This window comes from Excalfactoria chinensis, chromosome 4 (assembly GCF_039878825.1).
Source record: "Excalfactoria chinensis isolate bCotChi1 chromosome 4, bCotChi1.hap2, whole genome shotgun sequence".
Taxonomy (NCBI): Eukaryota; Metazoa; Chordata; class Aves; order Galliformes; family Phasianidae; genus Excalfactoria; species Excalfactoria chinensis.
Window position 1 is genome coordinate 43,321,274 of NC_092828.1, and position 16,289 is coordinate 43,337,562.

The 16,289-nt window shown below is 41.1% G+C and overlaps 1 protein-coding gene across 5 annotated transcripts in view; it reads left to right on the top strand.

Annotated features, from left to right (window-relative positions):
- Positions 1–16,289, top strand: part of ARHGAP24 (Rho GTPase activating protein 24) — a 196,473-nt gene that overhangs the window by 149,691 nt on the left and 30,493 nt on the right. The gene's annotated exons all lie outside the window — the stretch shown is intronic.

Consider the following 16,289-nt stretch of genomic DNA (forward strand, 5'->3'; position numbering starts at 1 on the left):
TTGGCGATGCCATGGTGGGGAAACTATTCCGGAGTCACACAGCAATGTGCTCAGCATGCCAGGTGCAGAAAGGAGAGGATATCTCTTTGGTGAATGTTCCTGGATGTCATCATCTCACTCACAAGATGGTGATTTACTTGCTGTTCATTAGTTACTGTTTCCAAATGCTTTATAATCTGAAATGTTATTAATCTTTTTTTCTGTGCTTTGATAAGTGTATCTTAAATTTCTCATGCAATGTACCTTCCAGGCCCTGGCCTTTTCTAGTTTTTAAAAAAAAAAGCCAAATTGCTATTTCTCAGCACCTGGCTCAGACATAGCAATTTCTGCTGTGTTTCTGCCAAAAGCATCTATTAGTTTGCTCTGTGGAGTCAATGGCCAGGATCAGCAACTCCTTTCTTCTTAAATTATCAGTTCAAGAGCTAATACAGAGGAAGTGGGTGGGGGAATAGAAAATGTGTTTGGCTAATTTTTATTTATTCATTTAATTTTATTTATTTTAAAAATAAAAGCTCGCTGCACTTGCCCAGGTTAGAAAATGTCAGGTTATCTATAAGAACCTGAGCCAGAATCTGTTCTTTCTCCTTTCCCCACGTGCAGCCTGGGGACAATTTCAACATGGTTTGTTCTCAAATAGCAATTGGCTGTTCAGAATGCTTGGCTGCTGCTACAAATCCTGTGATTTCTGTGGTCTGGTTTCTTTTCACAGTGAGGTTTTTGGGTTTAGAGGAGTAAGAAGAGCTGATACTGCATGCGCTGAGATAACCAAAATGGGTAGGATTTCATTCCTTTAAACAAAACATAATGCACAAAATACCTAGCAATGATGTTTTAGATGAGAGCCACCTTACTGTTTTCAGACCAGTTTTCTTCCCCCAGAATAAATGAAGTTCTTGTTTCTCTCACCTTCCCTTCTTACCACAAAAAATCCCCACTCTGAATGGATTTGCTTTGAATAGCTTGTGGTACAAATGGCACAGACCGTATCATTTCTTTTCTAAGCCCGTATATTGAATTGAATTTGCATTTTTATCCAACCAAACAGCAATTCTCCCCTAGCAAACTTGTGTGTGACAGTGCTTCAGTCAGCCTTCCCCCTCTACAATCCAGTATGCTTCCTGCAACTCCCTGCATCCAACAGAAGTTTCTGTTCAGCACTGAGAAACGTTTTCAGCTGTTCCATCCTTCCTCAGTCTTTTGTAGGGAATGTTTTGAGGGTTAGAGGTACCTTTAAAAATAATTTAAATACAAGGACTTTGGTAAGTCTGGAATGAAAGCTGACCTAATCCCTGGTGATAGGATGGCATACTGGCATCCAGGCTGTTGAGTCTGAGGACCCTTTCACCTCTTTTTGTGAGGTAACTCTTTGGGATTTACTCTTGTGAATTTACTTGTGGGATTGTTTGTTGTGTGCAGGCAAGGTTTTCCTTTGTGTAGTCAGAGTGCTGCTTTCTTGACATGTCAAGTGTCCTTCCAGCTAATCAGATGCCCGTGCTGGGAATGAGATAAGATTTAATTTTGCTTTGACTGCTTCCAAGGTCAGAGCTGTTGTTTGCAGGGCTTTGGGCAGATTTGGTCGGCTCCTGATATCTTTGTCTGTCTTTTGATCCCATGTCTCCCTTGTCCCTTGCAGGGAAAGGCAGACTGGGAAGATAGATATGTTTTGCAAGAAACCGCAGGCGGATATCAGAGCAAAAAGTCATAGAGTTGGCTGGAAGGTTGCTTATGACTTGAGCTATGATTCTGAGTTGCATTTCCCCATTGCCACTTGTAGAATAGTCACATTCTCTTTGAGAGTCACACAGCTAGATTCTGTAAAAGCAAGCATCGAGGTGAGCCAGTCTGCAGAGTACGTAGAAGGCTTCTGATGGTGTTCTGCAGTATTGGTGGTGGTGGTGGGAAGTGTTAGGAGCTGTCCGATCTGGACTGCCTAGGTCAAATGTAGAGAGACTCTAGTGGTTTTGCTGTCATCCTCCCACAGACATTTAGTTCTGTGAATATACTCTTGTTCATACGTCTTATTGAGGCAGCCTGAAGCCTTTCTAAGCTTAGTGAAAGAAAACAAAGGGATACGTCATCCAAAAGGTTGGTGTCTCAGCTGCCACACATGAGCAGACAGTGAAATGGAAGATTTTGTGCAATGTGCACACAGTGGCCTTTGGATGGATGTGCCTGTGGTCCATGCAAAATGGGTTCAGAGGTAGAAGTGGGGAAATGAAGCAGTGGGGCCCCCGGATGAAGGACTGACATCATTTGTCCAAAGTGTGGAGAAAGAGCAGCTGGAATAGGGTGTCTTAGATCATTGTTATATTTCCACTTTTTGCTTTCCATCTGCACTTCATTAGATCACAACCATTTTCTATTGCACAATTTGCCAAATTCATCCAACACCTCGTTACTTCAGGAGTGAATTACTATAATGAGCTATGCATGGCGCTGCATCTTAAGACTGCTCATAAACAGAAACTGGTGCAAGAGGCCATGATTTGCTTACTAAGTGGTGCTGGACGAAGCTAACTGGAGTGTGGTACTTCAGGATGTGCAGCAGCAGGATGCTGGTGTTTTAAGTAGCAGCATTACACCTTTCCTGGCTAGTGCAGCAGTTACCTGTTGAGCATATCTCCTCCTGTCCTGTTTTCTGGAACTGTAAGGAGGGGATTGTTGAGAGAAGATGCTCTTCTCTAGCTGTAAAGTTGTGCTTTCTCCTGATGTAATGCTAAGTGAGCTCTTAGTCCTTGTGCAAGATGTGTTTTTTGTTGTGTGCTGAAAGGATGAATGAAGCTCTTCCACATGTGCTGGAGCTGATCGCTGAGATTCAACATGCTTCTTTCAGCCAGGGAAAAGGAATGCAATAGCAAAGTTAAATGAAGTGAACTCATTGTGAAATAGTGCTATTGAAGTACCACAGGGTGGCCATCTGTCTGCCATTCTGTACTGCTAAAGCTATTTTTATTTTTTTCCCAACACTTTGTCATCAAAGCCTGCAGTTTCTTCCTGAGCTCTTGGACAGCACAGGGCAGGATTGGGAGCAGAACAATCCCATTTTCTTTCAGCCAACCCCTAGCAGAGAATATCTACATCCTTTTCTGGTAATTCCCACTAAGAGATGAATCTCTCATTATCCTGTCCCTAAAGGTCATTCCTGAGATTCTACCTAAGTACAAACAGCCTTCTGTTAGCTTTCTCCACAGGTGATAGCCTTCCAGTTACTTCTTCAAACTGGTGAGATCAGGAGCATTAAACACACTTAAGAAAGGTAAAAAGGAAAAAACAACTGGCTGGACATTGTGGGGGGTTACTAAATATACAGTTGTGTTTACTTACTGATAAAACACAAGAGATCAGGAGTCGCTGGAATTAACAGGATTCTTACAAGCATTATTTTTTGTTTGGTTTGTCTTTCACATGCATGCTGCCCTTCAGAGCTTTTGCAGAAACAAACAAACAAGCCACCAAAGAGAGTGAGCTGTCTCTATTACTGTCTGAGGCCCTGCAGATGCCACTTTCCCTCTTGACTGAAGTTTTGTTCCTCTGCATCTGACAGCTTCTCAAACATTCCTTTGCCACTTGCCTTTGTCTTGTTGCTGTAGTTTGCCCTTCCTCTTTGTTTCTTCCACATTCCCAAGTAGGAAATACTTACTTCTTGCTCAAGAAAACATGTCATCTGAGGAAAATCCCAAAGCAGCAGTAGCAGCTGAATGTAATGACTCATGATGGATGTAATGGCTAATGATCATTTCTGGTCTGGCATGGATGGATCCCAGTCCTGTCAGTCTCCACTGGGTACACAAATAGAGGCATGGAGGTATTTGATGAGAAAAAACTTTTCATAGTGATTCATGTTCCCAGACCGATTTCATGAAGTACTCCATATTGGATACAGGGAAAAATGTCTTCCCAGAAAGACTGTTGGGAAACAGGCTGCCCAGGGAGGTGATGGAGTCGCTGTCTCTGAAGGTGTTCAAGAACCATAGAGATGTGGTGCTGAGAGACGTGGTCAGTGGGCATAGTGGGGATTGACTGGGATGGACAGGATGATCTGAGAGGTCTTTTCCAGCCTTAATGATTCTATGAACAAATTTCACACATCATTGTGGGAGTATACATGGTGTGGATCTACACTTGAGACTTAAAATTAGGTAGAATGATAGTTAAAAGAAAATGAATGAAAGATCAACATCATGTGCCTTGGGAGACTGAAGTACACAGAGGAAACGGGGAAAATAGACTTAGGTGGTAGGTGAAATGAGAATTGTGTTGTGTTTATCTACTGCTTCATTAATGTTGGTTGGTAAACTCTACCTGTTTCCTTAGCTCCTTAGGGAAGCAAGGGTTAATTGTTGAGCCTATTAAAGACTTCAGTTTGCAAATGCAGCTGTAGCAAGTTACTTCACGACTGTGCTCTTTTACTGTATCATTTTGGGTCAAAGTGCAGAAATACAATAACTTTGAGTACTTTTGCTTTATTTTCTCATCATCTGGCATTCCCCACCAAAATCTTAGGATTTCCTTCATTCTGTAAACCCAGCAGGTTGCTCAGTTTCAATGAAATAGCTGGATTTATATTGTAACTGGAAACCTTCTGTGAACATGACAGTGTTGTCCCATCTTAGTGTCACAAGTTTGATTTTTCTTCATGCAGACTTCTGCTTCAAGAGCAGCATGCAGTAGGAGAATTTCCCTTATTTTTTGGCATGTTCTTTTCTTTGGAAGCCTCAAGTGTGATGCTAGATGGCTCTGTTAGCATTTCACCCCAGAATCAAGACCTCCTTCCAAAGCTGCCTATTTATCTTGCTGAACACCAATACAGCTGCTGGACCTTCCAACTGAGTCTGACTGAGAAATGGTCACTAAAAGAACTGACCTGTCCTTCACCCAGCCCCTGGTGACAAATTTGTCTCCTATCTGCACTGCGGTGTGTGTTGTAGTGCAGTTGTGGAAGTTGCACTTAAATGTTGAGAGATCTGTGAGTGTAGTTACGTGACTAAGCATAATCTGCTTTCAGGAAGAAAAGCTATTAAGCTGCAGAAATCTTATTAGCAGTCCTGAATGTTAGACCTTGGTATTAGAATTTAAATTGCAATCTTGGTGTGTTTCAGTTCATCAGAGTTATTCAAGGCATTCTTGTGAGAATTATGCCTACATATTAAGAATGCATAGTGACATTTAGTTTAATATACTAATTAATTACGTCTGGTTGTGTTTACCACTCTGACTGTACCATCACATTTCCACCACCATTCTGAATTAACCTAGTCTTTCCTCTCGGATCCTGCTGCCTTTTTCATTTTCTTTTCCCTGGGATGTTGTCTCTTTGTAATTACTTTATCAGCATTTAAACAGAGTGTTTCCTCTCAGAATAACGAGCAGAGGAAGGCACCGGGAAGTTTGTCCCCATTTTGCTAACAGAGCATCCAAAGCTGCCTTGGGTTGCTTCTTCCCACTGCCGGGTCAACTCTTTCTCCATCCCAGGTTACCACTCCCAGAAGATAAGCTGCAGAGAGTTATGTGGTTTCGGTTACACGCAGGGTGTCCTCTGGTCTTTGCATTCTCTTTGAATAAGGTTTTTCTCCTCGAAATAAGAATAATAACTATAAAATAAATTAAAATGCAACAACTTTTTGGTTGAACGTTACCGAGCATTGTGGAGCTGTGCAGTCCCAGAATAATTTGTATTGCTGGATATCAGTTGGTATTCTGTTTAAGATACAAGGAACAAAGTGATATTTCTGTTTTAGTAGCCATAAGCAACTTGTTTTTTTCGTCTTTGTGAGGTTTTAATTTTGGATGAAGAGTTACTGCATAATTTTCTTCTAGGAATACTTGTACTCGCTACTTCAGAAAATATCAGAAAGCACCTGGTGGTGATGGGTTTGTGGGTGATGGTTGGACTAGATGATCATAGTCATCTTTTCCAACCTTAATGATTCTGTGATTCGATGAAAATGTAGCATGTTGTGACACTGTGATCCTGTTCACCTTGCTTGTCAATGAATGTATTTGCAGTAACGTATTCACAGGGGATGCAGAGAACACAGTTCCAGCGACTTTGCTTAAAAAAATTTCAACATTCAAAGTGACTTTGTATCCTGTTAAATATTTTCTTGATAGTTTGGAAAGTGGCAGGGGAGAAAGACTCCTGCAAAGGAAACCCAGCCCAAGAGATTAGATCACGCTGCTTTTTCCAAAGCTGTGCAACAGATTTTTCTGCTTAAGACTTTGAATAAATTATTTGCTTTTTAGATGCTTTTATTGCCATATTCATGATTTAAAAGAGCACGGCTCTGCTGGTGCATTGTTTGTCACTTAAAATACCCCACTCCTGATGGTGCCTCTCTCTCTGCGTGGTGAGTGCCTTGGCACGCTTCAGCGGGGCTCAGCTAGTTTGGTTTGGATAAGCATCAGAGAGCTTGTGTCCTCCTCAGGATTTCTAGAAATGATATGGGAAACCTTGTGAGAGGAAGTGCTTTCACATGCTTTCTGGTATTTGGCAGTTTGAGCTGTGTCACTGATTCTGGGAGAGTGTTCTTGAGATACCAGAGACACCTTTCCAAAATATCCCCTGGAGTTTGGCAACATCTATACGCAGCACAGTGTGAGATCTTGGAGTTTCCACTTTATTTGGAATGGGATGCTAAGATGATACATTTAATCATAGGATCACCAAGGTTGAAAAATACCTCCAAGATCATCCAGTCCAACCATCCACCTATCTCCTCACTGGCAGATAGTTTTCTCTTACTGACTTCCCACTTACTGCATCATTCCTGTGTCTCTTGTTATATAGGTTACTTTGATACTCATTCTGTATGGTTTGAGGCCAGTTGCTTGCTGTGTCTGTCTATAATGCACATCACAACAAAAATAATCCATACCCTCCGTATGGAAATAGTGTATATTGTATATACTATGGTGCATATGCCATATACCCATAATGTATAGTAATCTGACAGCGAATAGTAACCCTTTGATTGAATTTTGCCATAGCACTTGAAAGAATTTAATTTTCATCAAAAGAATATATTTTGCCATGGAATGATGTGTGATTACCTGAAGGATAGATGCTGCCTTTCCAATGTTTGCTAGCATCTGCTGAGTGTGGCTGCTTTGGTTAATTCTTTGTTGGTGCCAGATTGTCACTGATTCATCTTTTCACATTGTCAGTTTCATTTCTTCCACAGACCTAAGGAAACATGTCAAAAATAGATAAGAAATGCCTAATGGTTGTATCCCATGTTTGCCATGTACTGTCATTGCTTAATTATCATAGACTCATAGAATTATTAAGTTGGAAAAGACTGCTATTATAAAAGTTTTCTTTTCTGGTAGGAAAAATCAGTTGTTTGAAATAGCTTTTTTTTTTCATGATTAAGAATTATTTACTTTGTATGGTTAGTGATATTTCTGAAGGGATGAATAGTGTTGTAGATACTTCAGGGATATGTTTTCAACCATTAGGCACCAAAATTGCTAATGATGACCTGTGGATGTCTCAGTGTTTTTTATGCATCCCAGAGCAGCCCAAGGAACAAGAAGCCAATGTTTGTCTGTACAGGTGGACCCATAAGGCACACATGCAGGCATACTGCCATGGAACCTTGCACAAAAAGCTGACAGGAGTATGCCCGTGTGGACAGCTTGAGCAAGAACTAGTATTTCCACAGTGATTCATGTCATCTCTGAAGGCTCTTCTAGGATAGCCTGGATGAATTGCCCCTTGGCAGTTCTTCCTCTTTGCCATAAGAAGAACTTATGGTGACTAGTTCAAACCTAAAGGCCCAGCTGCTTTTTTAAACTGTACCATAGGAGCACACTTGTAGGTTCTTGCAAATGGAATGAGGATTTGGCAGGCAAATGCAGTGCTATGAGAAACTGAAGCTGTGCTGGTCACAATAGCAGTGAAATCACCAGCCAGGCCAAAAATCTTTGCTAGGTGCTTTCTGACTATCCCATTGGTGTACTTCTGAGGGGAATAGGTAGGAAACAGTAAACAGTCTTCCTTAAGCAAGGAAGCCAGTGTTGGAGTTGTGTGAATTTATGAGATGTTGAGCACTGTTTGTGCCCTGCGGATAACTGATGCTTGGTGCCTCTTCTTTGAGGAAAGCAGCACTTGATATAGAAATCTCAGAAGCATTTAAAGGACTGAAGAATTGTGCTGATAATTCATAAAGTGATGCTGCTTCTGTCTGAGGTCGTGCTGAGCTGATAGCCCAAAATGGTGCTAAGAGGCACAGTGTTCCTGGAGAGGTTTGATTACAGAGAACTTAGGAAACAAATGTCCTGAACTGATGACTAAAACCTTCTGTTGCTTCAGATAAGCTAGACGGTCATATGCAGAGGCATAATTCTCTATTAGCCTTCTTCAGAATAACTTATTTTTGCTTTATTTTCCAAACAGCTAAAACATGGCATTGCATTCTTAAACAAGTATAATGAAATGACATGTATGTGCAATATATATATGCTCCGTTAGCATATTGGTATCCTTTGGGTTGTGTATCCATGCCCCAAAGAGCTATTATTTTCATCTGTGATCTAATTAGAAGTCAAATATTGGCTGAATTAACAAGTTGCTCTGTGCAGAAATGAAGTATGTAGAGCATAACTCAGCACAAACTGGGAAGCACCATTCCCAGAATGTGAGGAAGATAAGAAGTGAAATTGCTTAGACACTGATCTCTGCTCTCTGGTGATAGCAATAGAACTCAAGGGAATGCCATGGAGCTGCAACAAAGACCAGCATGTGCATGTGTTCTTTTTTCTCCTTTGTCTTTAGAAGCAGAAAGGGATATATGCTTCTACAGTTTTTTTCTGCATTAGGTTTATCTCTTTATCTATTTTCAAGTTACATAATGGTCATTTTGGATGTCCAACTTGAGAAACTTCAAAGAAGGTAATTATTGTCAAATTATAAGAGTGCAGTTAGTTATCTTTAAGATGTGTCACATAAGTCAGAGAAAGTTGTGAGTTAGCTATCATCTGTATTCTCTCAGGATAAATCAGTCATAGCAGATAGCAGCTGAGGGACCTATTAAATCTTGCCTGACCACTGATGCTTGATATTATGACCCCCCAAGACCTCTTCCCAATTACTTGTATATCTTGATGCCATCTCGGCAAGTCCTACTCAAAGCCCTCTTTCTCCACAAATTTTAACAGCTGTAGGAAGTAGCAGGTAAAACAGTAATTTCAGGACAAAGAAAAGTTTAATTTGGGAAATTGTCTGTAAACTCTGTGGCAATATTGCAATAATCAGATGGCAACCAATGTGCAGACAAAGCAGTGGAATGTGGAACCATTTTTCTATATTTGTCTGCCGGCTGAATGTGCCCAGCAGCTGAGACCTGGCTGCAGAAAGCCACTCCTCTCTTGGTTATTGGAAATCAGATGTAAAAATGATACTGCCCAATGCAAAGGCAGAAGAATTAAAGTAGTAAAACATTTCAGCGACACACACCATTGAAAAACCCACGTTCCTCTTCTGTTTCATCTGGCAAGTCACAAATAAGCTCTGCTGTCTGCATGCATCCCAGGAACAGTCAGAAGGGAAACATTCTCCTGTTGTCTGCATCCCCAGGAAACAATAGACTGAAGTCAGATGAATGTGAAAACTCTCACAAAGTTGGACATACTCTTTCTTCTTCTTCTTCTTTTTTTTTTTTTTCTTTATAAATAAGGCATTGACAATGTGTTTTTATATCCTCTGTGTTTCCAAATTTTCACTATAATGTTCCTTGTTTTTAATTGTTTATGGAATTTGGCTTTAATCTTTACTTTCACAAACTCATGATTTCGTAGAAGGGCTCTTTATGGTGTAAATGTGCACGTGTAAGTGGGTTCTGCAGTTCTTTTTTTACAACAGGATCGATGCTGTGTATTTCTCAAATACTGGTGGTGTGGAGGAATGCAGAGGAGTGGATTACTTTGTGGCTTTTTAAAAAATATTTTCCATGTCTTGATGCAAAAAATACCCACGTCTGGTTCCATTGCAAGAGACAAAGAGTGAGAAGCCTTTTTGAAAAGTGATATTGAGTGCAACTTCTGTAGTTCCATCAAACTATTTCAGTCCTTAGCTCCGCTAAGCGCTAACGGTGTGCCAAGATCAGGTAACATTGTAATACACATTTCGTTGGAAAATTAGAAAATGTCTTATTAGTGCCTGGCTCTGTATTTGCAGTCATCTGCACTGAGAAAGGTTATGAAAATTTGACTTGTGTCCTGGGCAACTGTTGGCCACCCTGCCCAGAGCAAAGGGTTGGAGCTCATTGGTCTTCGAAGTCCCTTCTAAGCCAAGCCATTCTCTGATTCAATGACATCTGTCCTTTTCTTCCTCCATCTATCTGCTTCTGTGAGCACATCTCCGGTATTGGCTGTATAGGCAGAAGAGTCTGATTTCATCTCCATGTGGCTGGAAAAGATGTAGAAGAATATTTTTTGCTGCAACATTTCAGTGTAAATAAGTAGATTCACTAAGGGTTGTAGAAAATTCCACCAACAATTTTGAAGACAGCTGAAAGCCACAACAGTAGAACAGCAAAGATGACAGTTCAGACTTCATTTTACATGGTGGGGATGCTAACAACATTGGAGAATACTTTCTGGAAAGCCGAAAAGTATTCTCAGCAGAGGAAGACAGGCATGCCTCTTACTTCCACATGGCACTGATTAGCTGGGAAGGCAGTGATGTGTGGTGCTGTTCTGAGCTGGCGAAGCGTAGGGCCGTGAAAGGGCTGACATGATGAGATGAGCTTTTAATGCAGCCTGTAAACAAAATGTTCTGGCTCCTGTGCTCTGAGCAGGAAAAGAGATAACATGTTCAAGTGGGAATGGCATGAGGGCAGGGGGAAAAGTTAGCTGTGCTGGCACCAGCATCTTGGTTAAAGGGAAGGGGGGAGGAACAGACACAGCAAAGTAGGTAATGTGTGGGGTCCATGTCCAAAGATGAGGGAGTGAACTGAGAGACTGACTTGAAGCAGAGGAGAATTTCAAACTGGGAAGAATGGAAGCACAACAAAAGCGAGAGGAATAGTGAGAGCCATGCCTGAAAAGAGAAAGTGCTCTGAAAGAGTACATGCATGAGAGATGCTTTGAATTCTTACCTTTCTTTTTCCTCTTACATTTTTCTAACACGGCTTCTGATGAGCAAGAATCACAGCTTGTTACTTAAATACTTAAGCAATAATTATGTTAGGATAAAGGCTTTTAGCAGCTGTGCAGTACACAAAACGCTCATGTATGGCACGTGTTCATGCTCCTATTGTGTGTGATGTCTTCTGTAAAACCTTTGTAGACATATACTGCAGTTGTAGCCCTGCAGCAGTGCTGAAACCTCCTGCACAGGCTATTCATCATTCTACAGATGGTGAATAAATTTCCTGAACTTAATTTCAGGTATCCAACAGCAGCTGATTCATAGCTTCATGCAAACAGCTCCTCCTCTTGAAAACCTCCTGCTGTCTTTCAGGCTTATGCTGTAAGTAGGGAAATTGTGATGGAGCACAATGCCCACCAGGGAATGTACTTCTGTTAGCAGTCTTCTGCCATTTAGCTGCTTAAATTAGCCAGCAGCCTTTACTCTTAAAAGCTAGTATGCACAAAAAACCCAATACATCTTTAGTGCAAAGAACTGCTATTCAAGGTGATTAATGCAAAGATCAGGTTGGATGCTATCAGCAAAAAGTGTGGGTTTTTTTTGTACCGAGGTATTTAAAAAGCAATATCTTCATTATTGGCTGGTTTGCAGATTCTTAATTCCTCTCTTAAGGAAAATGGATTAGTTTTTTTTGTGAAAAGAAAAATTAAATAATGCCCCTGATATGGCTTGGAAGTAAAACAACAATGAGTTTGATAACTGCGTATTTCAAAGCCAAGGTTCTCAGAGGTGGTAATATTAGTCATTTAAAAGGTATAGGAACAATAGAAGCAAGCCTACAAATGGTCTCAATTTCCTTTCAGACTACAGAACAGAGGATATAACCCAGGGGGAGGATGTGGGTGCCCCATTCCTGGAGGTGCTCAAGGTCAGGTTGGATGTGGCCCTGGGCAGTCTGATCTGGTGGATGGCAAGGGCCTAGAGCAGGGAGTTGGAACTGGGTGGCTTTAAGATCTGTTCTAACCTAAGCCATTCTATGATATAATAGGAGAGTCCTGAGCAAAACTGTAATGCATACATCTTTTTCAGCTTAGCTTATTTCTGATCATCAAGGCTGTAGAGGCAATGCAACAGCATGATGACATTCTGCATACTGCAGTCATTCTGGTATTCTGCTCTGGTTTTAACAGGACAAACAATCATGTTTTGTGGACAACCTTTTGAAAAGTGCTTAGAAAGTAATGGTGACCACTACCGTGTCATAAAACCCAGCCACAGATAGATCCATCTGTATAAAGATCAGCAGAATTCCCAATCAACGTGTGTTATGGAGACTTATAAAGCATACAGTATTTGTTTTCCTACCGTCTCTTTCATTTTTGCAGTCTGGTTGATCATATATTATGAAAAACGGCTTTATGTTCCTCATTTCAATTATTGGTATGACACTGTAGACTCAGTAGAAGTACTATCGAGTACATGCAGAATAAGCAAGGCTTTGAGAATTAGAAATGAAACAATCTAGTTATTGTCTGCAAGCCTTGTATTATATCTGCATAACCATAAAGATGTCCCCAGCTAATCTGCAGCAATTCCTTGCCTTTACTTCCTCCATGCTGTAAGAACATACACGTCTGCTTAGCCAGCACTGTGTGCAGACTGGTAATGCTGCAAGATTCAAGGAGATGTGTCTCTCTCTGTTATTCCTTTAAGTTACTCATCTGAGATACAGCCGTTGCTAAGCCTGATGCAGTGTAATAGAAGCCTTGAACTTATTTGCACTTCCCTCTAGGAAAGATTTCTCAATGAATCCCGGAGTCAGTAGGATATTAAAATCCCGTTAAAACACAATTACATCCAGGTGCTTAGCTCCTTCATTTTCCTTTGCAAATTTAAGCCTGTGTTATAACCGAACCTTTAGCAGTTAGATTTTTCTAATGGAACTGTAGGAATGAGTGCCTACTCATGGTTCCAGTCAGACTTGGAATGCACAGGGTATGTGATTATAAGATGTAACAGTTGTCACAGAGTTTCTTGACTTGCTTACAGCTTCAGGATAGATGGATCCTGTAGTTGCTGGTGTCAGTCAATGGAAGATAGATATACGTATGGCTTTGAGCTGTCTGTTAGGAGCTCATTGGGATGTCAAGTCGGATAGCTTTACTTAAAGCAAAAGTGATTAGTGTTGATAGCAATGCCAGGTGACCATCATTTCTGTTTTGTTCTTGAAAAGGAGTTTCATTAGGGAAAAAAAGAAAGGGTCTAAGGCTATTAGTTTTGGTCTGTGCTGTTCTGGTATCCTCTACCACAGTGGAGTAAATGCACATAACACACCATAACATGTCCCTTACCTCAGAACTCGTTTGCCACATGGGGAAGACTTAAGATGATGAAGATAGGAGAATGTAGTGAATTCTTTGGTGATTATTCCTGTGTTGCCATGAAGAAATACTTACTGTAGTCCTGAGCAGGAAGTACAAATTAATGTCATACATGTGAGTGGAGAAGAGCATGTCTGCATCATTGTGCTCCTTTCTATGTGTGGCTAGGCTCAGAAGATTTATGCAGAACACAGATGATGTATATGTTCTGGTTTGCAAACGGCAGGGAATATCAGCTGTGCCAGACTGGGACATCCACCTTAAAGACTGTTACAGCTCAGAGGATTCAGCTGATACAAGGTGTGGGGGAGAAGAGGAGGGCATTCCTTAATGCACCACGGCAGAAGTAGTGATAGATGGCTATAGCTGGAAGAGAATTCCAGACCACAGGGTGACCAGAAGTACCCAAAAGATAGACAATCTACAGGAAAAAAGCAACAAAAGAACCCTCGGGCAGGGTTCTCAGAAATTTGTCAGAATATCAGCTCCCAAGTCTTTTTGTATGTATATAAGCAGCTTGATTTGTTTTATCTTGCTTTTTGTCAGTTGAAGAGTGGCTAGGAGTTTCTATTTGAGTACCACATAGAGATACAGTCAATATATTCTTTGAAAACTTTTTAGCAGATCAAAATTTTACAGTTCGGCATTTTAGTGAGACATGAAAAATGTAGACAAGAAATGTGAAGTATCCAAGCAGGAGGCTGTGTCTGAAGCAAAAGCAGCAAATTCTGCTGCAGAGCCAGTCTGCTTTCCGTTCTCTTTCAGTTCTCATTCTCAGCTTGAGGGTTTCTGAATCTGTGGCTACAATAAAAGCACAAGGGAACTTGGAAATTGGTCTCCCAGTTTCTTTTTCTTGGAATGTGAATATTCGTTTGAGGTTGGCCATGACATTCTCGGCTCAGAAGAAATCAGATTAATCCTACTTTTTGATGTTCCTCCTGGGAAAAAAACAAACTCTCTTTTAAACAGATGGTATGAATTTAATCCCTTTGCATTCCATTCTCAAGGATGCTGGAACTACTGTTTGCGAGAAATGCAAGATGCTTTCAAAATGACAAGCAAATACTTGATTTTAAGTTGAGCCTCAGTTTATTCAGGTAGGAAAAAGGTGTTGGGTTGGAAAGGAAAAGGTTCCTAAATGTCTTGCTTGACTGTTTTGTTTTTTTTTAAGCTGAATGAATTCACATTTGATAAGAAGCAGCTGAGCTGTTGAGCCCAACACTCCAGGAAACAATCGCCCTTAAATTTGGTCACCACATCCTTATGCTTTTCCGATTGTGTTGTGGAGCTGCATGAGCAAATGCAGGCTGTTCCTGTTCGTTTCCCCTGTGGAGTGGATCCCTGCAGGAGCTGACCTCTTCCTCTTCTAATTGTTTTTTTCCGGTTGGTAGCAGGAGTTCTTAAAATACCTCTTCTCTTATATCAGAGCAGTGCTGGCTTTGCACAGAGCTGCACCCAGCATGGGGCTGATCCTGCTCAGGAAGGCAGCAGCAGTCTGTACTTACCGGTTACTGAGCTGCTGGTGGAGGCAGGAGGTGGCATTTGAGAACCTGTACGTCACTGCTGGTGCAGAAGGACGGGTAGAGGGAGAAATCCAACCTTTTCTAATTGGAAGCTGCACCATGGCATTGTGTGCTTTCACATTTTCCACTCTGAATGGATATCCTGGGTGGATTTATTCAATAAATGTACTTCATTTCTGATGCTGCCAAGAAAACAGATTAGGGATTGGTAAGGTCTGTAGGAACAAAAATGTGTTATTACATTGTAGTTTTGGGAAGCAGATGGGTTCCATGTATTTTTGGCAACTGCCAGAGGCTGGAAGAAACAGGATGTACACATCAATTGTGTAAACAGCAGCTTTTCATCTTGACTATGTCAGAGTCAACTTCTTTGATCAGGTACACTGAGTTCTGCTCCTTCCAGGCCTGTAACACCTGCAACATAGTGAGTGGAAAAGATGAAATGAAGCTGAGTTCATATTCCAGCCCCTTGAATTGACCACAAGCAGCCCACAACCCACAGCATTCTGTGTTTCTTGTGCTTGGTCTGAAAATGCAGGAAGGGGGGCTTGATAAACAATCTAGAGCTATACAACAATACAGGTAAAATATATTATGATCTGCATGTCCACAGGAAAGGATTAAGGGTATATATGTACATCTAGTGGAGTACAATATCAACTCCGTTTTCAAGCTGAGGCACTTAATGGCAGTATCTGTGGTACAAATGGTTATCTCAATTTTCTGAAATGTTGTTTTGCTCATTCTCCATTATAGTGGTAACCGTAATGTTATGTGGAGGGAAAAAAGCCCAAAGCAATGCAATCACAGAACTGTAGAGGTTGGAAGGGGCTGCTGAAGATCCCCCAGCTCAAACCCCTCTAAAGCAGTTCCCTAGAGCAGATAGCACAGGAAAGTGTCCAGGGGGTTTGTAATGTCTCCAGAGATGCAAACCACAACCTCTCTGGGCAGCCTGTTCCAGTGCTCTGCCACCCTGATGGGAATGGAGTTCTTCCTTGTGTTTGTGTAAGTACAAGTTTTGTCAGCAACACAAACAATATGGCTATGATGGAGGCTTTTTCTCAGTACTTTGTTTATTGCGATTTAATAGACATGACAATATATTGAGAACTTTTGTTTGTGTGTCTATTTTTGCATCTTTCTGGGATGAAAACTCATCAAATAAGCTGAGTTCAGGAGACTGTGTCACGTCTACTCATTGCGTTTGAGTGTGAGATCTGTCTTGGCTTCACTCAGGTTGCCTACATAAAAGATAGAGATGGGATGTATGTTTCCATGGCTGTCTGTTACATG